This window comes from Bos javanicus, chromosome 6, assembly GCF_032452875.1.
Source record: "Bos javanicus breed banteng chromosome 6, ARS-OSU_banteng_1.0, whole genome shotgun sequence".
NCBI lineage: Eukaryota > Metazoa > Chordata > Mammalia > Artiodactyla > Bovidae > Bos > Bos javanicus.
This window is the reverse complement of record NC_083873.1, coordinates 53,235,136-53,260,542: the sequence shown is the minus strand read 5'-3', so window position 1 is coordinate 53,260,542 and position 25,407 is coordinate 53,235,136.

Below are 25,407 nucleotides of genomic sequence, written 5' to 3'. Positions count from 1 at the left end.
AGGAGTATGTCAAGGCTGTATTTTGTCACCCTGCTTATGCGAAATGCCAGACTGGATGAAGCACAAGCTGGAATCAACATTGTGGGGAGAAATATCAATAATCTCAGATATGCAGATGACACCACCCTTATGGCAGAAAGCAAAGAAGAACTAAAGAGCCTCTTGACAAAAGTGAAAAAGGATAGTGTAAAAGCTGACTTAAAACTCAACATTCAAAAAATGAAGATCATGGCAGTAACAGACTTCACTTTCTTGGGCTCCAAAATCACTGTAGATGCTGACTGCAGCTATGAAATTAAAAGACACTTACTCCTTGGAAGAAAAGCTATGATCATTCTAGACACCATATTAAAAAAACAGAGATATTACTTTTCTAATAAAAGTCAGTCTAGTCAAAACTTGGTTTTTCCAGTAGTCATGTATGGACCTGAGAGTTGGACTATAAAGAAAGCTGAGTGCTGAAGAATTGATGCTTTTGAACTGTGGTGTTGGAGAAGACTCTTGAGAGTCCCTCGGACTCCAAGGAGATCCAACCAGTGTATCCTAAAGGTTATCAGTCTCAAATATTCACTGAAAGGACTGATGTTGAAGCTGAAACTCCAATACTTTGCCCACATGATGCGAAGAACTGACTCTTTGGAAAAGACCCTGTGCTGGGAAAATTTGAAGGCTGGAGGAGTAGGAGACAACCAAGGATGATATGGTTGGATGGCATCACCAACCTGATGGCCATGAGTTTGAGCAAACTCCAGGAGATAGTGAGAAAATGGAAGCCTGTTGTGCTGCAGTCCATGGAGTCTCAAAGAGTTGGACACGACTGAGCAACTGAACTGAATTGAAGGTTTCGTTGGGTTAATCCCAATATTTTAAAGTGATATTAAGTATGAAATATTATACTCATAAAAAAACTGATTTTTGTTTTTGTTAAAATGTCAACATTTTCTTAGATTACTACTAGTGTCTTCTTAATAAATTTGTAAAAAGATTTTCTTTACCTTTTGAGTTGTCTGCCTAGAAGGCAAAGATTTTCTATGTCTTCTCAAAATAGTTTCCAGTGTTTTATGTAGACTTTATTATGCCCTTTATTATTTAGAGGAACAGTCTTTTTACACTTTTAAAAAGAAACTAATTTTTTTTTGTCTTTTTTGAAATTACCTCTATTTACTTTTATATGTTACCTCTTTGTTTACTTTTAAAGACTTTTATTATTACTTCTGTAATCTAATTTAACAACTTTTGTCACTTTTCTTTCCCAAATCAAATCTTAAATGATATTTTCTTCACACCTACTACTGTCTTTGAGGTTTCCCCAAGGGCCCCTGGATATTCACAGAGGATCTGTTATTCCACTTTGTAAAAAGAGAGGTGCCAAAAATAATTATGTTCATTTGATATTTAATGAGATGCATGGGAAGTATTGTCATATCAGAAGAGATGCTTAACTTTCCTTATGATAAATTTGTATGGGTAAAATATTGCTAAATATAAATATTTAAGAAACTGTACAAAGTTGCCAGAGAGCCAGCATTATCCTTACTGTTCATGATATTTTTATGTATTAGAATCCTGATGCTGCTTTGCCTGATTTAGGCAATGGTATGGTATTATCAGACATAATTTCAGTTTTTTAAAATGTTGCACACTGTAGAAACAATCAAATTTTCTTGTTAATTGCCTTACTTTTTGTGATAAACTTCCATCAGTCATTTTCAAACTTCAGTAATCTGTAAAGTTTAGTAAAACTTTAGTACTAACATGTAGTAAAATTTAATAAACTTCATTTCAGTCGCTGAGTGGTATCCGATTCTCTGTGACCCCATGGACTGCAAGCACGGCAGCTTCCCTGTTCATCACCAATTCCTGGAGCTTACTCAAACTCATGTCCCTGGAGTCAGTGATGTCATCCAAACATCTCAGCCTCTGTCGTCCCCGCCTTCAATCTTTCCCAGCATCAGGGTCTTTTCTAGTGAGTCAGTTCTTCACATCAGGTGGCCAAAGTATTGGAGTTTAAGCTTCAGCATAAGTCCTTCCAGTGAATATTCAGGACTCATTATCTTTAGGATACACTGATGAGATCTTGCAGTCCAAGGAACTCTGTATTCTCCAACACCACAGTTCAAAAGCATCAGTTCTTCAGCACTTAGCTTTCTTTATAGCCCAACTCTCACATCCATATATGACTATTGGAAAAACCATCGCTTTGACTATATGGAACTTTGTTGGCAAAGTAATGTCTCTCCTTTTTAATATGCTGTCTAGGTTGGTCATAGCTTTTCTTCTAGAAAGCAAGTGTTTTTTAATTTCATGGCTATAGTCAGCATCTGCAGTGATTTCTGAGCTCCAAAACAAAAAGCTGTCAGTGTTTCCATTGTTTCTCCATCTATTTGCCATGAAGTGGTGGGATCAGATGCCACAATCTTAGTTTCTGAATGTTGAGTTTTAAGCTAACTTTTGCACTCTCTTTTTTCACTTTCATCAAAAGGCTCTTTAGTTCATCTTTGCTTTCTGCCATAAGGCTGGTGTCATCTGCATATCTGACTTTGTTGATATTTCTCCTGGCAACCTTGATTCCAGTTTGTGCTTAATCCAGCTGGGCATTTTGCATGATGTACTCTGCATATAAGCTAAATAAGCAGGGTGACATTGTGCAGCCTTGATGTACTCCTTTTCCGATTTGGAACCAGTCTGTTGTTCCATGTCCAGTTCTAACTGTTGCTTCTTGACCTGCATACAGATTTCTCAAGAGGCAGGTCAAGCGGTCTGGTATTCCCATCTCTTTAAGAATTTTCCACAGTTTGTTGTGGTTCACATAGTCAAAGGCTTTGGCATAGTAAATGAAACAGAAATAGATGTTTTCTGGAACTCTCTTGTTTTTTTGATAATCCAACAGATGTTGGCAATTTGATACCTGGTTTCTCTGCCTTTTCTAAATCCAGCTTGAACAACTGCTTTTTCAGGAATCATGTACTGTTGAACCCTGGCTTGGTGGATGTTGAGCATTACTTTGCTAGCATGTTAGATAAGTGCAAAATTACAGTAGTTGGAATATTTTTGGCACTGCCTTTCTTTGCAATTGGAATGAAAACTGACCTTTTCCAGTCCTGTGGCCACTGATGAGTTTTCCAAATTTGCTGGCATATTGGATGCAGCACTTTCACAGCACCAACTTTTAGGATTTCAAATAGCTCAGCTGAAATTCTATCACCTCCACTAGCTTTGTTTATACTGATGTTTCCTAAGGCCCACTTGACTTCACATTCCAGCATGTCTGGCTCTAAGTGAGTGATCATGCCATTGTGGTTATTTGGGTTATGACGATCTTTTTTGTATAGTTCTGAGTATTCTTGGCACATCTTCTCAATATCTTGTGCTTCTGTTAGGTCCACACCATTTCTTTCCTTTATTGTGCCCATGTTTGCATCAAAAGTTCCCTTGGTATCTCTAATTTTCTTAAAGAGATCTCTAGTCTTTCCCATTCTATTGTTTTCCTCTCTTTGCACTGATCTCTGAGGAAGGCTTTCTAATCTCCTTGCTATTCTTTGGAACTCTGCATTCAACTAGGTATATCTTTCTTTTTTTCCTTTGCCTTTCACTTCTCTTCCTTTCTTGGCTATTTGTAAGGCCTCCTCACACACCAATTTTGCCTTTTTTCATTTATTTTTCTTGGGGATGGTCTTGATCACTGCCTCCTGTACAATGTTCTGAACCTCCATCCAAAGTTCTTCAGGCACTCTGTCTATCAGATCTAATCGCTTGAATCTATTTTTCACATCCACTGTATAATCATAAGGGATTTGATTTAGGTCATACCTGAATGGTCTAGTGGTTTTCCCTACTTTCTTCAATTTAAGTCTGAATTTTTCAACAAGGAGTTCATGATCTGAGCCACAGTCATCTCCTGGTCTTCTTTTTTTCTGAGTGTATAGAGCTTCTTCATCTTGGCTGCAAAGAATATAATCAGTCTGATTTTTATATTGACAATCTGGTGATGTCCATGTGTAGAGTCTTCCCTTGTGTTGTTGGAAGAGGGTGTTTGCTGTGAATAGTGCATTCTCCTGGCAAAGCTCTGTTAGCCTTTGCCCTGCTTCATTTTGTACTTCAGGGCCAAATTTGTCTGTTACTCCAGCTATCTGTTGACTTCCTACTTTCCATTCTGGTCCCCTATAATGAAAAAGACATCTTTTTTGGGTGTTCGTTCTAGAAGATCTTTTAGGTCTTCCTATAACCATTCAACTTCAGCTTCTTCAGCATTAAGGTCAGGTCATAGACTTGGATTACTGTGATTTTGAATGATTCGCCTTGGGAACAAACAGAGATCATTCTGTTGTTTTTGAGATTGCACTCAATACTGCATTTCAGACTCTTGTTTACCATGAGAGCTACTCCATTTCTTCTGAGAAACTCTTGCCCACAGTAATAAATATAATGGTCATCTGAATTAAATTCACCTATTCCAGTCTGTTTTAGTTCGCTGATTCCTAAAATGTCTATATTCAGTCTTGCCATCTCCTGTTTGACCACTTCCTATTTATCTTGATTCATGGATCTAACATTCTGGTTCCTATGCAATATTGCTCTTTACAGTATCAGAATTTACTTCCATCACCAGTCACATCCACAACTGGTTGTTGTTTTTGCTTTGACTCGTCTCTTCATTCTTTCTGGAGTTATTTCTCCATTCTTCTCCAGTAGCTTATTGGGCACCTATGGACCTGGGGAGTTCATTTTTCAGTGTCCTATCTTTTTGCCTTTTCATACTGTTCATGGGGTTCTCGAGGCAAGAATACTGAAGTGATTTGCCATTCTCTTCTCCAATGGACCACATTCTGTCAGATATCATATTGAAAAGCAGAGACATTACTTTGCCAACAAAGGTCCATCTAGTCAAGGCTATGGTTTTTCCAGTGGTCATGTATGGATGTGAGAGTTGGACTGTGAAGAAAGCTGAGTGCTGAAGAATTGATGCTGTTGAACTGTGGTGCTGGAGAAGACTCTTGAGTCCCTTGGACTGCCAGGAGATCAAACCAGTCCATCCTAAAGGAAATCAGTCCTGAATATTCATTGGAAGGACTGATGCTGAAGCTGAAGCTCCAATACTTTGGCCACTTGATGCAAAGAGCCGAATCACTGGAAAAGACCCTGATGCTGGGCTTTTTCAGCATCAAAAAGATGCTGAAAATCTTTTTCAAAGATTGAAGGCAGGAAGAGAAGGGGATGACAGAGAATGAGGTGTTTGGATTGGTATCACTGACTCAATGGACAAGCCTTTGAGCAAGCTCCAGGAGATGGTGAAGGACAGGGAAGCCTGGTGTGCTGCAGTCCATGGGGTAGCAAAAAGTAGGACAAAACTGATCGACTGAACAACAACAACATGCGATTTTCCTGCAATACAGGAAGAATCTTCCTGCAATACAGGAGTCCTGGGTTTGATCCCAGGGTCAGGAAGATCTCCTGGAGAAGGAAATGGCAACTCACTCCAATATTCTTGCCTGAAGAATTACATGGACAGAGGATCCTAGCAGGCTACAGTATGTGGAGTTGTAAAGAGTCAAACACGACTAAGTGACTAACACACACACATATCAATTTTCAGGCAATTGATAGATATGAAAAAAAAAATTGTTATATATCTATTATTTGAATTGAATTCCATTACTTTGGACAGTATCAATCCTTACAAACATTTTAAATCTTCCAGTTTCTGTCAATGTGTGGCAACAACTCTCCAAACAAACATGGCCAATTTTTATTCCTCCCTCCTAACTTAATGACACTGAGAACTAAAACCTGACACCCTAAATCATCATTTAAAAGACGCTTACTCCTTGGAAGGAAATTTATGTCCAACCTAGATAGCATATTAAAAAGCAGAGACATTACTTTGCCAACAAAGGTCCGTCTAGTCAAGGCTATGGTTTTTCCTGTGGTCATGTATGTATGTGAGAGTTGGACTGTGAAGAAAGCTGAGTGCTGAAAAATTGATGCTTTTGAACTGTGGTGTTGGATAACACTCTTGAGAGTCCCTTGGATTGCAAGGAGATCCAACCAGTCCATTCTAAAGGAAATCAGTCCTGGGTGTTCTTTGGAAGGACTGACGCTGAAGCTGAAACTCCAATACTTTGGCCACCTCATGAGAAGAGTTGACTCATTGGAAAAGACTCTGATACTGGGAGGGATTGGGGGCAGGAGGAGAAGGGGATGACAGGGGATGAGATGGCTGGATGGCATCATCAACTCCATGGACGTGAGTTTGAGTAAACTCCGGGAGTTGGTGATGGACAGGGAGGCCTGGCATGCTGCAATTCATGGGGTTGCAGAGAGTCGGACACGACTGAGTGACTGAACTGAACGGAACTGAAATCATCATTAGAACTTTATGTTCCCTGTAGGTCAACTTTTTTCCCAGGTCTGAATAAGAATTGTGATATTAGGTCCAATAATTTGATATATACCTGAAAAGACTCATCATGGCAGCTGACCATGTGTGGGCTGAAATTTTCCCTGGAATAGCTTCTGCCTCTGTCACTGAAAGAGTCTGTTAAATGTTCCAGTCACACATGCACCTGTGTTCCATGGTTGTAGAAAATATCACTAAGAGCTTCAACCTCTTAGCTTTAAGAACTCAGTGAGCAGTGCTGATAATGAGCATATTTTAATCCACTAACCTCTTGAACTTTAATAATAAAAAAACCTTTTATGTTAATATTACTATTTTGCATATTAGGCATCCCTATATTAAAATACTTGAGATAACACATTTTTCACCACTTCTTAGTACATAGCTCAACTGATTGTGCAGAAAAAAAGTCAACAAGAATCTTTAGGAGACTTTTTCTTACACTCTACCTTGCCCCACTGAAAGATCTATGATTCCTCTGAGTTTTTTAGCAATTAATAAATATCATTAGTCTTGAAAAGAGGGAGGACTGACAAATTGGAGTTTAGCTAATCCCTGTGAATCTGGAAAACAATAAAGTTAAAGAAATCCTCATTATACTTTTGTGTTTGGAAGGGGCTTACTGCAAATAAATACTCTTCCTCTTATGACTGAGATATGACTCAGGGATGTCCCCTTGTTTACCTATGACAAAGTCAGACAGACTACAAATATCCTTTCTTTGCTTCATAAGTGAATGGCTGAACTGCTTTGTCCTTATTGATCAATCAAAACAAAATCCTTGTTAACCAAACTTTGGTTAAGTTCTTTTTCTCTCTCAGACCCCTGAATTTTGACTCACAATCAGTCTGGACCAGCATACAAGCTTCTCTTAATTACCTACCATTTTGTCAAGAATAAACTGACCTCAAGGTAAATCATTTTGTGGTCTACTATCCTATTATGCCACCATTGTCCATCTCACTTTCTCAAATTCAATTCTTTCTAGATTTGGTAACTCCTCCTTATTAAAAAAAGAGATAAATAAAGGCTTTTGCTTTTCTACTTAACCATTAAGAATCTTCTACATCTCATGGTCAGTGTATAGCCCCTATTTTAATAGGCCCTTCTCTAACTCTTCCAGTTATGCTTTGCAATATAGTTTCTCCTTATTTAAGTCTAAAGTTTTTTTTTTTTTTAATTTGACAAAAGAAATGTAATTTAACTAATATTAGGATTGTATATGACTTCAAACTGACAGGTCCCAGTGACTTTTGAAGTTGTTTTAACTGAAAAATTCTCTGAGCAAATAGTGAATATAAGATTTCAGTGTGTAGAACATGCAATAAAGACTAAACATATGTGGACTTTAGGTTCCAAATAAGCAAAAATAGTGAATTTTGAATAATCAAAATTATCCTAAAAATAATTTATGAAAGTCTGTTCTTTTCAGATCAACACATAATTTCTTACTAAACAACAGAGGTAAATGTTTCCCACATCATTGGATTAGTACTATTTTTCATTCACTAGTGGTTGGCTTAAATTGAAAAAAACATATAAAAACTTTTTTTTTTTTTTTTTTTTCAAATTCTGGAGTCACACTGTGCTGTAAAATACAGTGGAATAAACAGTACACAGTGCCCAAGAAAAATAACCTATCTGTAGCTCCCATCTCACACTGGGTATATGCTCACTGACTATCTAAAATCCAATTTTAAGAAGTTAAAGGCATGTTTGATATGACAAAGCTGTTTTGTTGAAATAAGGGTAATAGGCTTACAGACTCACCCACTAAACCTTCCTGCTTCCCGTTAACTCTTAAGAATCCCTACATTCTATTAGGCATTTATTTATACCCTCTAATCTAGCACAGCCCCCTCTGATTATCTGATATTGTATTTCAAATGTGGAAAGCATTCTCACTTGCACATTAGGACACATATTCAGATCTTGTCTTATCTTTTTGATGAGATAACACATAAGCTTTATTACATATAAACTCTATCTAGATGCACTTTGGGATCTATTGAAAACCGCTTTGGATAAGGCTTAGAATTGTCAGGTCATTCTGAAAAGCCCCTAGAATTAGAAATAGGTAGAGGCTATATTTCTCCTTTTGCATATCTTGCTAGGAGTTAACATCCTATGTTGACAATAAAATTTGTATGAAATTCTGTTAAAGTCATAAACATTAATTAAAAACCAAGCACAGAACAGTTGCTTCATCTTTTGATATAAGCTTAAGGATATAAGCTTTGATATAAGTCCCTGCTCTCTGCCAATAGCATACATTTATGTGCTCAGTCATGTCCTGCTCTGCAACCCCCTGGACTGTAGTCCCCTGGGCCCCTCTGTCCATAGAATTTCCCAAGCAAGAATACTGGAGTGGGCTGCCATTTCCTACTCCAGAGGATCTTCCCAAGCCACTGATCTTCCCAAGCCATGTCGCCTGCATTGGCAGAGAGATTCGTTACCATTATGCTACCTGGGAAGACCCAAAGCATGGTGACAAGCAATTTTCATGAGGGTGAAGTTCTGGGGCCCTGAACAAAAGAAACTCAAGACACAGAACATCACTCAGAAGGCTATCACTGGTCTCACTAAACTCAGACTCTGTGTGTATACTGGGTCATTTTTCTAGTAAATCCTACAACATTATAGTCTTATCAATAGAAAGGTTTCTAATATTCCTTATGCCATTTAGTAAATTCCCCAACACAGATGTGGATGATGACATTTAACATTTTGCCTATCTATCCTGGATTAAGATCTAGGATCCACCTGAATAGATCTTTCAAAAACTTATCTAACCATTCCCAAATTGTATCCTGATTAGAAAGCTTCAAAGTTAGCCCCAGTTGATGGTAAAGGACAGGGAAGTCTGGCGTGCTGCAGTCCATGGGGTTGCAAAGAGTCAGACATGACTGAACAACAAAAAAAATACCTTCCCCAGTGTACAGAATAATGTTAATTTATTAAGAATTATTTAAAAAAAAAAAAACAGATCCAAGGAAAATGCTAACAGATGTCCCAAATGTCATAGAATTTCTTTAGTAGCCATATAAGCATAGATTCAAATTATAGTTAGAAAAACATTTAGTCTAACTCTTTCATTTATTGATTTTGTTATAGTCAAACATACAATCTTCCCCAGAGTAAGGCATGAAGTCTAAGTAACTAGAACTTCTCCTTCCGTCACCAAAGAAGGAACTTCTTTCTGGGAATTATCTAATGCACAGGTTAAATATCTTGTTCTTCATAATTTGTTTTCACCCTAAAGTTTAGGTTTTTTAAAGTTCTAATATTAATTTGTAAGAAAATTTCAAATTTTTGTAAAATTAATTAATGGAAGCTATAATAAAAATTATAAGCTTCCTTCCATATTTCTCACTAGGGAAATGATCCTCTAAGAGTCATAATGCATATTCAGGAATTTTCCCCAGTCTTTTGCAAAATATTAACCATTTGTAAGAAAAAAACTATTGTAATTAAATTTTCAATTTTCACTTTTTCTTATCTGGCTTGGACATTTAATTTACCTCTTGTTTTTGACTTGTTACCATTTATACTTTATATCACAAGTTATTATATGATTTCACAATGTTGTATGTTTGTTTCCAGTGGGTTCCTGAGTGAATATCAATGTCATTTTATTAATTCAGTTCAGTTCTTCAGTTGCTCAGTAGTGTGCAACTCTTTGTGATTCTGTGGACTGCAGCATGCCAGGTTTCCCAGTCCATCACTAACTCCTGGACCTTACTCAAAATCATGTCCATTGAGTCAGTGATGCCATCCAACCATCTCATTTTCTGTTGTCCCCTTCTTCTCCTGCCTTCAATCTTTCCCAGCATCAGGGTCTTTTCTAGTGAGTCAGTCCTTCGCATCAGGTGGTCAAAGTATTGGAATTTCAGCTTCAGCATCAGTCCTTCCAATGAATATTCAGGACTGATTCCCTTTAGGATGGACTGGTTGGAACTCCTTGCAGTCCAAGGGACTCTCAAGAGTGTTCTCCAACACCACAGTTCAAAAGCATCAATTCTTCAGCATTCAGCTTTCTTTATAGTCCAACTCTCACATCCATACATGACTACTTGAAAAACCAGAGCTTTGACTTGACTGATTTTCTTGGCAAAGTCTTTGCTTTTTAATATGCTGTCTAGGTTGGCCATAGCTTTTCTTCCAAGGAGCAAGCATCTTTCAATTTCATGGCTGCAGTCTCATCTGCAGTGATTTTGGAGCCGAAAAATAAAGTCTTTCACTGTTTCCATTGTTTCCCCACCTATTTTCCATGAAGTGATGGGACCAGATGCCATGATCTTAGTTTTCTGAATGTTGAGTTTTAATTCAACATTTTCATTCTCCTCTTTCACTTTCATCAAGAGGCTCTTTAGTTCTTCTTTGCTTTCTGCCATAAGGGTGGTGTCATGTGCATATCTGAGGTTATTGATATTTCTCCCAGCAATCTTGATTCCAGCTTATGCTCATCCAGTCTAGCATGTTAATTAAGTGATGTGAAATTAATTTCTATCTCAATAAAATAAGTAGTCCATTTTAAATTAATGTATGTTGTTTCATATTTTATATTCCATAACAAGAAGTAAGAAAACAATTTTTAATCACTAAACTAGCTCTCTGAATATATAGATGCCAATTATTCTAAATTGTCAAAATTTATATGAATTTTCAAAATATTTTGTACTAAGAGAACAGCAAATGCTACAATTTGGAGCTGGGAGGAATAATACAGTCTGTAACATGTCTTATGATCACTACTTATTTCTAAGTAAACATGATTAAAACAAATTTATGAATATTTTAACATTTGTAATTCAATGATGTTTTGATCTGTAAGCATACATTAAACACAAAAAACATGTCAGTGATTGATAAGGCAAATATTTCCTGGGAAATGATTTTTTTTTCTTTTCCTATATACATGATTAATTATTAGATAAGTAAGATCACCATGCTTTGAAAGGGCTCATCATAAAGTGTCAAGGCACTAGGTAACAAATCAATAGTTATTTAAATGATTGTTTTCCTCTGAGGGAAAATATATTTTAGTTTGGAGAACTAACTTCATTATGCTTCAGTACATACTGAGTGTACATACTGAGTGAAAGCACTGTTTCCATCATTAACGTGTTTATAAAAGCTTTTTGTTGTGTGCACTGGAAAGTCGCTCAGCTGAATTTTTTTCTTATGATGCACAGTCTGGCAGTAAATACTAATGAGCTCAGAAGCATTTGTAGACTTTCAAATGTTAACTAAATTTTTAAAGAGGAATACATTTAACATATTATTAATTATTATGAATTATTATCTTACATCAAGCAGACATGTATATAAATTCAATTTTTTTAAAACTGAAAACACCAGTTTCTCATCATACACATTTTACACTGTTCAAGGAGAGTTTTCAGTAGTTTAATATCACAACAATGTTCACTGCTGTTTGATATTTTCAAGTTTTCTGAGTTTTACTATCCATTTCTTTGTTTCTATAAAGATATTTCCAGAAAGTAGCAGAACAACTAATATTTGAGCTATGATTGCTACCACATTTGGCCTGTAAAAAGATAAACTCTTAATATTGATTATTTATCAATACTCAAATTCAAATATATTTACTTTTGCAGCTATTTGTAGTAATAAACACTGTCATTTACTTTACAGTATTTCAGTATATATTAATGTGATTACACATTTAAGTCTATTTTATCTTCAGTTTAGTTCAGTTCAGTTGCTCAGTCATGTCTGACTCTTTGTGACCCCATGAATAGCAGCACGCCAAGCCTCCCTGTCCATCAATAACTCCCAGAGTCTACTCAAACTCATGTTCATTGAGTCAGTGATGCCTTCCAGCCATCTCATCCTCTGTCATCCCCTTCTTCTCCTGCCTCCAATCCCTCCCAGCATCAGAGTCTTTTCCAATGAGTCAACTCTTCGCATGAGGTGGCCAAAGTATTGAAGTTTCAGCTTTATTATCAGTCTTTCCAATGAACACCCAGGACTGATGTCATTTAGGATGGACTGGTTGGATCTCCTTGCAGTCCAAGGAACTCTCAAGAGTCTTCTCCAACACCACAGTTCAAAAACATCAAATCTTTGGTGCTCAGCTTTCTTCATAGTCCAACTCTCACATCCATACATGACCACTGGAAAAACCATAGCCTTGACTAGACGGATCTTTGTTGGCAAAGTAATGTCTCTGCTTTTGAATATGCTATCTAGGTTTGTCATAACTTTCCTTTCAAGGAGTAAGCGTCATTTAATTTCATGGCTGCAGTTACCATTTGCAGTGATTTTGGAGCCCAATAAAATAAAGTCTGACACTGTTTCCACTGTTTCCCCATCTATGTCCCATGAAGTGATGGGACCAGATGCCATGATCTTCGTTTTCTGAATGTTGAGCTTTAAGCCAAAATTTTCACTCTCCTTTCACTTTCATCAAGAGGCTTTTTAGTTCCTCTTCACTTTCTGCTGTAAGGGTGGTGTCATCTGCATATCTTAGAGGCTATTAATTGAAATGCTCTGAAACCTTACCTGCAATCTACACACAAATAAAAATTACTAAATTAAAGTTTCACATTCTTGTGTTTAATTGGAAAGGATACATAGCATACATAAAAATTAATGAAGCTAAGCCTCAGAGTTGGAAGACTTTCACTGCCTGCAATGATAGCAGAAGCCAACAGGAAAAAGAAAGACTTTTCTTTCCTGGCTAGGACTCAGCCAATGAAAAGTCATAAACTCTCTGTTTGCACTATCTCTCCCAACCTCCTTTTTCTTACTATAAAAGTGTTCTTTTCTTGCCCTCCAGCAACTTGCACGTGATTCATCTCCTGATCCCAAATAAACCCATTTTACTGGATAAATATCTGCTAGATTGTTTACTTCAGGTCAACACATATTAAGGAGTATATATGTCAGATATATAACATTAAATATTATATTTTAAAGATATTTTCATTCTTAGGTTTAAGACATATAGTGAACTGTGTTATAATGTTAATAGATAAACCCTTTTTAATATGTACAGCACTCACACACTTCTTTATGGTACAGTTTTAAGACCACAATATGTTAATCATTTGTTGCTTTGGGCACTTGATTGGAATAGATTTTTCTCAAGCCATGAAGCTTTAGGAAAGGGAAGAGCAGGTAATCTCTTGTGTAAGCAAGTGCCATGGAGCATGAAAGTTCAGGATTCCTGTTTGCTATAATGAGGAATTCATTTTCTGGAGTTGATTTCTCTAGGGTTGTTGCTTTTTACATCCTGTCTGTGATTGGGTATATGCAAATGATAAAACATCAAGATGTTAATCATTGATATAATCAATCATCAGCTAATGCTGACTCTGCTACCTACACCTATCTTGCTGTGTTATAAATATGCAAATTAGAAAAACCGCAAAATATTGGCAAGGAAAATTGCCCTCACCAGGATATAGGTAGCCCTCTGGAGCTGAAACTGAAGAGGTGCTGCCACCAGAACTGGTAATAGAGCTAAAATTCATCTACTCTCATGCTCTATAAGAGAGAGGTAATTAAAGCTTAAAATATTTTTCAGTAGTGGCCCATAATAATCTTAAGCCTGTTACTTAATTTCTACATAGTTAACATAAGCACATTATGTTTGAAAGGAGGAAACTACCTACATTTCCTTTCCCCAATTAGTTTGTAAATTCCCTGACTCCAGAGGGCTAATCTAATGTTGCTTTTATATCATTTTGCTTAATCAACATAATTTATCACAGCATACTATTAAAATTGAGGTTTGATTTGCTCAATATCTGTCTGCCATATGTTATATTACAGATTTTCCTATATTAGCCCTGTTAAGGATCCCTATGTCTTGATTCATATTATATTTTATTATATTAAAGGCTCAGTCTTAATGCTATTATTTTGAGAAGACCAAAGAACTTCTGATATGACAGACAAAAGACTATAGACTCAACGACAACATCCAAAAGCTATATGTATTAAGTTTAATCTTAATTATCATAGTTCATTTTCTAAATTTAAAAAATTTGAGCCATATTTCTATCTTGCATTTTTCAGATATTTGAACACAGTTACAAGTACACCTACATATACAACACTGTAAGATGATTAATGTAATCATATGGATAATGAAAAGCTGCATAATTTATTCTGCATGAAATTTGAAAATTTATGGATTTTTAAAGATTAAAATGTATAAATTCTGGATGGGACAATCATCTTTGCAGCCATCATATTTTCTGTCCTATAGAAATCTTACAATGTGATAAATATTTAAAAATATCCTGTGAATGAATCAAATAGAGTGAATAGTCATATCAAATTTATTATATACAAAATTTACTTCTGATATTTAATGGAGATAAAATTCATTTGAAAGTAGAAATTTAACATATAATGTTCGTGAAGCAGTAGTCTATGTAATGGGCTTCCCTGGTGGCTCAGATGGTAAAGATCCACCTGTAATGTGGGAGACTCAGGTTTGATCCCTGAGTCGTGAAGATCCCCTGAAGGAGAGCATGGCACACCACTCCAGTATTATTGCCTGGAGAATCCCCATGCACAGAGGAGCCTGGTGGGCTACAGTCCCAAGGGGTTGCAAAGAGTCAGACACGACTGAGTGACTTCCACACACATATATAAGACTTTATGTATATGTTCATACGTATACATGTATGGGTATAGACATATATATGTATATATAAACGCATATATGAATATAACATACAAATATGTATTACTTATATATATGTAAATTTAGAAAACTTTATTGCCCAGTAGTAACTTTGCTGAAAAGCTTGAACTTACAGTAATAACTGAGTAAGTAATGTTGTTTATGATATTTTTCACTTCTTATATTTAATAAAATGACCTTGAAATTTTAAAGTGAAATATTCTTAATCTCTCAGTAAGCAGAGAAGATGATTCATTAATCTAAAGATAGCATAATAAGTCCTAATAATAATAAATTGTATAGTAAATATATTAGCCTAAAGAGGTATGATATTATTTTTTGTAAGACCAAATAGTTTTGACTCAGGGAGACAAGGGTATATGAAAAAGTCTTTGATATTTCTAAGCATTATTTTATTATCAAAAGTAAAACAAAGCCATGAATTTTCACGTGTAAGTTTGATATATATAAGAGAATTGTGTGTTTCATTTGGAATTGGATTAAAAAGTCTAAATTTATCACTAACCAGGGTCTTTGTGTCAGGTATGTTTAATTTCTTCCCCATGTCTCTTTTTCCTTTATCACTTTATTGTATTTCAGTTTCAACTGCTCCCTTTAATATCTGCTCTGGAGTCAGGCTGGAATTCCTTTCAGAATTTCACCTTTAAAGTGTGCACATGTCACTTTCATTGCAGCTGGTACTGGAGGGATATTGCAGGAAGAAGGAGACTTCTGTTGCAGATTCTTGTTGCTGCACAACTAGTCAGAAACATGGATGTGAAGATAATCAGTGGTGCTCTGCTCCAGCCATGATCCCTTGGTAAACTCAAAAAAAAAAAAAAAGGCTCAAACTGTTATGATCACCTTTCTGTGTGTGGAAACTGGCACTCTAGACCTCCTGTTCACAGCGGTGCTTTGACTGTCTACATGGCTGCTGCTGCTGTTAAGTTGCTTCAGTCGTGGCCGACTCTGTGCGACCCCATAGATGGCAGCCCACCAGGCTCCCCTGTCCCTGGGATTCTCCAGGCAAGAACACTGGAGTGGGTTGCCATTTCCTTCTCCAATGCATGAAAGCGAAAAGTGAAAGTGAAGTCACTCAGTCATGTCTGACTCTTAGTGACCCATGGACTGCACCCTACCAGGCTCCTCCGTCCATGGGATTTTCCAGGCAAGAGTACTGGAGTGGGGTGCCATTGCCTTCTCCACTCTACATGGCTACTGCCCTGGAAATCTGTCCCCTGAGGCCCTACCAATGTGCATGTAACAAGCAAGCTTCAGGCCCTAAGTTGTAGAGACATAACAACTTTCTCTTCCTGCCCATAAAATCGGCAGGAGCTTATCTACAGTTCGAAGGATTGCTTCCTGATTGCCTAGTTCTAACCTGGGCAACCCAGTAAGTTTTAAGTCTCTGATGGGTTCTGTGCCATGATTTGAAAGGTCTAGTTTTTGGCAAAGCTAACTCCATTACTTTGAACAGAATTAACCAACTCTCTCTTCTGTATACGACAGTAGTTTCCTTATATTTTTTTACATTTTTATATTCACATTGCAATTGTCTGTTTACTTGTCTGCTTTCCCTCCTAGAATGTGTGATATCTTTAAGTCGGAGATACATTGTCTATAGTTATCTGTATTTCCTTTTTCCTTGTTTAATAAACATTATTAACTAGCCACATTAATAGTCTGAAAATCTACATGGGCTGCACAGTAAGTCCAAATATATTTAATACATGGTGCACAAAAGATTTTATTTTACCTAGGAGCAATCCATTTAGAGGAGTTCATGAGCCCATGCAATTGTAAATGTAGATGAACAATAATAAGAAGCAGAAAAATAAATTGTCAAAGAAATACTGTAAATTATTTGCCATTTTTTTCTGTATTGGGCTTTTGCCTTGAAGTGAACATGATTTTTTCTGTATGTTTCTACAGAAGAATTAGTTATAGAAGTAAAAAAAAAAAATCATATATTCCCTTTGGCTCTGTGCAAAAAAATAGGTGCTTTATATAAAGCATGTACTTTAAAGTCAGTTAAATGTTACAGATGAATTCTGTTTTACCAAAATAGTCATCAATATAACTTCAAAAGCATCATCACGTATTACATATTTTAAGGTTATTGCTAATGATCATTAATCACTAATTTTTTTGTCACAGATAATTAAAATACCTTCCCTCATAGGAAATATGTAAGTAACATCAAGATAAATTTAGTATCTTCACACACAGAAACCTGACTCTCAAGCAAATAAAATCATTCCAAAGTTCATAGCAAGGTTCTTTTTCACCTCTTTGTAAAAGTGGTAAAGTAAAACTTAAAGTTTGAATTTTCCTTTTGACTAGAGGAAGTAGGATAACACAATTAACAATAAAGCCTCTGTATATTATGATCATTCTGGGTATAAATGAGACCTGAGATGTTAAGAGCTATGTAAATTCAGACTACTGGACTGAATAGCAGAAAGAAATCAAGCCTGGAAATCTAAGAATGTAGAATTTATTGGTGTATTTCTCACTTGAACATTAGTCAGCTATGCCAGTGTCCTTGGACATGTTATTAAAACTTTCTGGGTTAAATATGGAGATTGGAACAAATAATCTACAAAAGCCCTTCCAGTATTATTAATTATTTTATTCTTTTCAAATTTGTAAAATCAATTAATCACCCACAGTGAAGAAGTTAATATTTTTTTCTGTGAAAGTGAAAGTCGCTCAGTGGTTTCTGATTCTTTGCAACCCCATGGACTATACAACCTGTGAAATTCTCCAGGCCAGAATACTGGAGTGAGTAGCGTTTCCCTTCTCCCGGGGATCTTCCCAACCCAGAGATCCCTTCTCCAGGGGATCTTCCCAACCCAGGGATTGAATGCAGGTCTACTGCATTACAAATTCTTTATCAGCTGAGCCACAAGGGAAGCCCAAAAATATTGGAGTCAGTAGCCTATCCCTTCTCCAGGGGTTCTTCCTGACCCAGGAATTGAACTGGAGTCTTCTGCATTCTAGGCGGATTCTTTATCAACTGAGCTATTGTAAATAATGGTTAATTATATTACCAAAAAGAGCACACACTTTAGATTAAAATAAATAATGCATTTCTTTCTTCCTTTTCTCTTTTCTCCTTCATTTCTTCCGTTCTTTCTTTCCTTCCTCCATCTCTCCTTTCCCTCTCTCTCCTTCCCCCTCATTCCCTCCTTCTGAATTGGATAATTTAAAATAATAAAAATCTGCAAGATATGAGAATAGACTAAATGCAGACTTGAATTAGGACACATGATTTCTTCCTGTTACGTGTTAACAATCAGGTAACAGGGAAAATCATGAAAATAATTTTGTCAAAATCTCTCTTAAGCATAGACATTTTTATAGCATAAATATTTAACAACAGATGTGAGTTTCTTTGTACCAAAAGTAAGCATCACAATTTGGAAATTACACAACACCCATTATTAAAAAGAAACCTTTTAATAATATGCTATTCTTTTTTCTAAACTAAATCAAAAACATTTCCTACATAATCTTTATAAAAAGTTTGAGAACAACAAAATTTAAAAAAATCCATTAGCAACATTTAGATGTTAATTAATGCTAAAGACATTTTCAAAACAAGCATATCAATTCAGTTCAAAAAACAGAAGCAACATTTTAAATCATTATTTTATGAATAAAATTTTGTAGGGATTGTGCATAATATTGGGTAAGAATATTGTTTTCTGGAGTCTAAGATATAACTAGGTAGAGTTAATGAATATAAAGCAGGCATTATAAACCCAAATGCCTATAGAGAACAGGCTGGAACAATGTCTTAAAAGGTCTATAAACTAGCACTGTGTGAGTAGCAGAGATTGAGGGGACCAGGAGGGCACAATTCATTTAGAGAGGGTAGCAACAGCTTGACTCCAGGAAATTTGTTCTGATGTGACCTGGTCAGATTTTAGAAACAACTTGGACAAAAAATTAAATTGCAAAATATTTTAGCCAAATTAATAATTGTAATAATACTATTTTATCATCTTTAAGTAATTTACATTTCTTTACATATTAACCTATATCAGCTCTTACTTTGGAGCAAAAGAATGAGGTCAGAAAAAAATTAATACTATTGCTGGTTTGCTGTAAAGGAAATTAAATGAACTTATGAGACTTGTTCCTGGTCAAGTCTGGTCTTTAAATCAAAGCTGCTAGGGTCCCCTACTCATGCATATCCTGTTATATCACACAGCACTTTCTGATTTGGATTTAGGATTTTACAAATATCTATAGATGAAAAAAAAAAAAAAAAACTGCTGTCATTGTTTAAACTTTGGCCTGCAGTGAGGATATAATATCAATAAAAGACATGTTTCCCATTAACAGGCCCTAGAACACTGGTATAGAAAAATTATGCACATAGAGAATGCAAATAAGAAGATACCAAAGAATATGCGATTATGGAATAATTTTATGTGTGTATATACATATATACATATGTATATATATTTGTATATGTAATATATATGTGTATATACATAGATATAATACAAGGAAAAAAATCTAAATAACACATTAAAATACAGCTGCAAATGCACACCACATCCCCCTTATGCCAGGAATCAGCCATAGTTGAAGGACCTGCTTGTTGGACAGCAATGAGAAACTGTAAACTCACATTATGTAAAGAAAGAATGAATGGGGAAAGAAGGAATGAATTCTCCACTTCTTTTTGCCTGAATAACCTCACCATTAATACAGCCATCAGAAGATATATTTTAAGATGAAATGCTTCCTGTAGTGTATATATATATTCGCTGCTGCTGCTATGTCGCTTCAGTTGTATCAGACTCTGTGTGACCCCATAGACGGCAGCCCATCAGGATTCTCTCTGTCCCTGGGATTCTCCAGACAAGAATACTGGAGTGGGTTGCCATTTCCATATATATATATATATATATATATATATATATATATATATATATGATAAAATGAATATCCTTTTGCTTTGCAAAAACTGTTCCTATTAGCCTAGAGCTTGCAATCTATGAAACAAGTCTCCTTATATCTATATTTCTATAGATAAGAATAGTACAAATTAGAACTTGCTGAGAAAATTGTCTTCTGAACTTGACAAAAACAGTTTCAAAGTTGTTAAGTGTTGGATCTCAGAAATGTCAACATTCTGGCTGTCCTACCTATTTGCTGGTAGCTTGGGCAATTTTATTCATATTCTGGGCCTCAGTGATGGGTTTAGAGATGTCTCAAAGAGAAAATGAAATATACCTATTTAAAACTTAGCACAGTGAGACACCTTAGCACATAGTAAGTGTCAGATAACGTGGAGGTTGCTCTGCTGACTCCTTTTGCTGTGTGCTCAGTTGCTCAGTCATGTCTGACTCTGCGGCCCCATGGACTATAGTCTACCAGGCTCCTCTGTTGGTGGAATTTTCCACCCCTCCCCCCAAAGTGGAGTGACATTTCCCCAATTGCTGCCTCACATAGATCAATGGTCAGCCTTCTCTGAGACTATCCTCAGCTGAGAAGAAAGGCCTCGACTAAGTCATGCCCACTTTCCCGAATGAAAGCAGCCAAACCCTACCACTACTTGACACGTGGATGACCACAGCCTCACAAGGCAGCACAGTGAATGGTTATCCCAGCTCCAGAATTCTATGGAGGCTCAGCTGAGACTATGCTGCAGCCCAGTTTTGCTTTCTGTTCAGTCCTGTTTCCTTCCTTTTCCTAGCAGGTCCACATACTGGGAGAGGTCCCCAAATAACTTCCTGTAAAATGATCTTGGTCTTAGAACATGCTTCCCCAGGAATTCAACCTAAAACACCTAAGTTTCACATTTTGACTCTCAAAATTGTGTATATTAAAATAATTAAAATTGTTTTAAACTAATTTTTACAGTTGAAACTTTTTTAACATCATGTCTTTAAGGTATGAAATATATATATTCATTTCTTTATCTGATAGTCTCATTTTATGACCTGAATTCTTTGGAATATGTGATACTTTATACCCTTATTCTTTTAGGTCCATAAAGCAAGACTACTAGTGTAAACTAGCCCCAAGACTCCTTTTAAGGCTGAACTGGGAAAATCAATTAAGTACTTAAACTGCCCTCAGAATATCCTGCAATGTTCATTTAGAATTCAGTAGTTTATACATTCTCTTCTCCTGCTTCCTTTTCATAAATACCTATAACATTGTTTCTAAAAATATTTTGAATCTAATATTCTTCTCATGCCAATTTGTTCATTTCAGTCTCAGATTCTAATTAGGAAAAAAAAAAAAAAAAAAAAAACCTATAGTTCTGTTTCCAGCTTGGAAATGTAAAAATTTTATACAAATACAAAATTTTCTGAAATGTCGAGACCAACTCGACAAGCAAGGTTTCCGACAGTGCAATAAGGTGGGAGAATGAGAAACAAGACACAAGAATTCAGTGAAAAGCGAGGACCAGGGAACCAACACTGCTCCAAGGTGAAGGTGCTGAGACTGAATCCAAGCCAGCTTTATTATACTCTCAAACGTGAAGGAAAGTTAAGCTTTAACTCACGTGGCCTTCAGGGCCAAAGAACAAAGTGATCATTAACCATTGAGTAACTAAGAAACAGTAATCAATAACAAATCGGTAACTAATACTCTTATCTATAGATTTTCCAACAGATACATAAAACATGTGGTTCTGAGACGCCAGTTAGCATCCAGTTTATCAATAATTATATGTAAAACATGTGACTCTGAACGCCAGTTACATCCAGTTTATCAATAATCATAAATTTCTTTTGTGGCCCTTGCCAGGGCCTGCTTTGCCGGGAGCCAGCACGGGAGTCCCCACCCATGACAAGGTCATGTGGGAGAGTTCTGGTGGGCAAGGCGAGCCAGAACTCGAGGGGTGCCCCTCTGGGCCTGCCTGAGCGTCTACCCCAAAACCAGAGTCTGTCTGTTTTACTGCTTCATGACTTTCACCAACTCCTCTGACAGTCAAGGGGGGCTATCCCCAGCCACATTTTCTCTGAAGAAAATCAACTTAGAGCTCTAGCTAGTTAGCCTCCTGGGCATAACAGGAGTGTTTCAATCCAAACCCCTCAGATGGCTCTCTAACTTGCCTGACAGGTTTACCCAGACTCCTACAGCTATGCATACAATTGTTTACAGTCTTCCAACCGCGAGAGACATGGGAAGCTTAAGATATTCAAATAGTATAGAGCCTCTCAGAGAGTTAGAGATTGTTATAACTAGTAGAAGATTTCATTGTTGAGCCAATGTTTGCTGCCAAGTTTCCACATCCCCTGTATTGTATCCTTGGAAGTATATTAATTAATATAGTTGGTACATAGAAAAAAATAAGTAGTGGCCTTGGTGCTAACAACTTTAGACCCTTAAGGTAATAAATTCTTTCCTTGTTGTAAACCCACTGCACCTCTGCCCTATAGGAATGCAACTTTATCTAACACCTTCGGAGGATGGCGCCAAACTTTAAAATAATTACTCTTAAAGAAAATAAGTCTTATGGTTGACAAACCTTTATCAAAGTTATAAAATGTTAACAGGCCTTCTGGCCAGAAGATGATGTAAATCACCTAAACCATTTGTATATGATAAGTTAGCAGAAAAGAAAGCCTGGTCTCGATAAGGATCAAAGACTGCTGACTTTGCATGATTTCACACCCCCTATTATCCTCTATGTGCAACTTAGGGTATATAAGCTCCCTTTAGAAATAAAGCTACGGGCCTTGCTCAAAGCTTGGTCTCCCCATGTCGTTCTTTCTTGTTTACTTTTCCTCCTTTTCTCTTCTGTTCTTCCTTCAGGCCAAAATAATTGGAGCGTGGGGGTCCTCTGTGACTACTTATTTGCCTGGGCTTTTAAGACCCACTCAAGAAGGCACCCAAGGTGGGGCACCTTCCGCTATTCAAGAGGGCACCTACGGCCTCTGTAGTCAGAACAAGATTGGTGTCACAAACTTTATTGATTTCCCGCGTAAACCAGTTATTACTGAGCCTCTAAAATCTCTCAGCCTTTCCTATTCTAATCGTCAACACCGTCCTCCTTAGGGAATCCCTGGATCCAACCGGGGCTGGACCCCGGTACTGCTTTTCTTTTATTCTTCCTGTCTCCTACAGTGAAAAAAACATACAACAAAATATAATAAATTTGTAGAATGATTCAATCACATTAAGTTTATTCTAGGATCCTGACACGAAAGAAAACTTCATACAGACTCTCAAAAAAGGAGCATGATTAATGTCATTACTTCAACCTATTTAGTTGAATTCTATTCATCTCAAAACTTGGATAAATTGCCAACTTTTAAAAGTCAAAGTACAAAATTTTGTTTTTTGAATTCTCTAACGATAGACTCTATTCTTTCTTTGAAAGTTGTCCCAGAACTGTTTGTAGTCTCAGGATGTAAAGGTCGTTTTTCATCAAACAGGATTCTAAACATTCTGTCTATCTTGTGTTTGTGAATCTGAGAAGCATACTTCTGTCAAAACAATGTAAAGAAATACATTTAACATTTAGTTAAATATATTTCATATTTGTTATTTTAAAATATAAACATGTTCATTATAGGATAATTAAAATTTGAAATAAATGCTATTCAAGTTGTCAATATATACAGTACTCTTTTAACATATATGTATATTAAAACAAAATGTTTAATATATTTGAATGTTAAAATAGTTCTTAGGAACATTTTGTAGACACTGGTTGTTCTATGTAAATAATTCAGTGCTTTGCCCTATTAAAAACAATGCTGATAGAATGATATGCTAATTTATATTTTCTAAATGATAGAATCCTTTCAACAGCACTGGAATATATAAATTCTCTTAGACAATTATCGATATAAGTGATTTTTGCTCATCTCAAGGATATTCAATTAATTATCTATAATCTTTGGTCTTAAATTTTTATTTGCACTCTGGTAGAACAGGATTTTATGTTGATTATTAACAGAATGCATTTAAGGAGAAAAATACATACTCTTTTTCTGTTCTGAAAATTCTGAATTACTTCCTATAAATTGCAGCAATTAGTTCTTGTGTCTACATAACAAAATGAGACTGAGAATTTGAGACAGAATACATATACTTTGCTGAAGTGTGCTCTGATAAAATATATTAAGGCTTTTATCAACATGTTCTAAAGAAAGGAGGGAGGAGGGTTCAGGATGGGGAACACATGTATGCCTGTGGCGGATTCATTTTGATATTTGGCAAAACTAATACAATTATGTAAAGTTTAAAAATAAAATAAAATTCAATGCACGATGCTGGATGCTTGGGGCTGGTGCACTGGGACGACCCAGAGGGATGGTGTGGGGAGGGAGGAGGTAGGAGGGTTCAGGATGGGGAACACATGTATACTAATTAAATTTTAGTAAAAAAGAAAAAAAGAAAAAATAAATAAAAATAAATAAAAATAAAAAATAAAAAAAATACTAAAAAAAATAAATTAAAAAAAACAACAAAAAAAGAAAATCTGAAAAAAAAAAAGAAATATATGGTGACTACATATGCAAAATAACACTTCCAAATAATTTCTTAAAAAAGGCTGAGATTTTGCAACCAGAATTGGAACACCTTTGGGTTTGTACGACACCAACTGTATTATCCAAATAAGTCCCAAAGTAAGTGGATTTGAGTTTATGTTGCTCCCAAATGATAAGACACAATCTCAATTACTCTCTTTAGGCTTTAAATATGACCCAAAGAGAAAACTTCAAGGAATATTATCTGCTTACCTTTCAAAAGAATGCGCAGAAAGAATTAATGCCTCAGGGATAGGATAGCAGAATTAGCAAGCAGCAGAATTCAGTTCTGAAAAGTGAAGTCGCTCAGTCGTGTCCGACTCTTTGTGACCCCGTGGACTGTAGCCTACCAGGCTTCCTCTGTCCATGGGATTCTCCAGGCAAGAATACTGGAGTGGGTTACCATTCCCTTCTCCAGGGGATCTTCCCAACCCAGGGATCAAACCCAGGTCTCCCGCATGGGAGGCAGACGCTTTAATCTCTGAGCCACCAGGGAAGCAGAATTAGTAAGCAGCAGAATTCAGTTCTACCTTTTTTCAAATATATTATGTTTGGAATATAGCTATGCTTAATACATTTAAATTTTTAAAATTTAGCTTGAAAAAAATAATATTAAAATAAGAAAAATTTATATAAAAACCTAAGTAGTATATAAGCACCCCTATAAAACTTGCAGTACCAGAATTAACAAGTAAAACGTAAAAGTCAGTGAGTGCAAAAAATCAAATTAAAATTAAGAACACAAGTAAGCAGTGGAAGCTACACAGGAAAAAAATTAAGATAATGCATCTCAGAGAAACAAAGTACAATACAAAATAGAGGTTCAGAGA